The 271-nt window shown below is 52.4% G+C and overlaps 1 protein-coding gene across 1 annotated transcript in view; it reads left to right on the forward strand.

The window, feature by feature from the left end:
- The window catches only part of GABRB2 (gamma-aminobutyric acid (GABA) A receptor, beta 2), a 161,292-nt gene that overhangs the window by 470 nt on the left and 160,551 nt on the right, over positions 1 to 271 (forward strand). The gene's annotated exons all lie outside the window — the stretch shown is intronic.

Below are 271 nucleotides of genomic sequence, written 5' to 3' on the forward strand. Positions count from 1 at the left end.
TGTTCTCTTCTTTTTTTTTTTTTTTTTTTTTTCTTTTCCCTTCTCTTTTTCCGTGAGAAATACTGTAGGCGCCCATCTCCCCTCCTTCTCTCCCGCCCCCATGGCAAGTGCCGGCTCCTTTGCCCGCACCTCACCTTGCTTCAGGCGGTTCTTTCCAGGTACTAAAAAGTGAAGCTGCCCCCTTTCCCCCACACCTGCCCCTGGCGCCGTACGTACTCTGTGCATTCGCCTTTTTAACCTACTCCCCCTCTGTCTAATCCGAGCCCGTCCC

This window comes from Charadrius vociferus, unplaced genomic scaffold (assembly GCF_000708025.1).
Source record: "Charadrius vociferus isolate BGI_N301 unplaced genomic scaffold, ASM70802v2 scaffold212, whole genome shotgun sequence".
NCBI classification, from domain to species: domain Eukaryota; kingdom Metazoa; phylum Chordata; class Aves; order Charadriiformes; family Charadriidae; genus Charadrius; species Charadrius vociferus.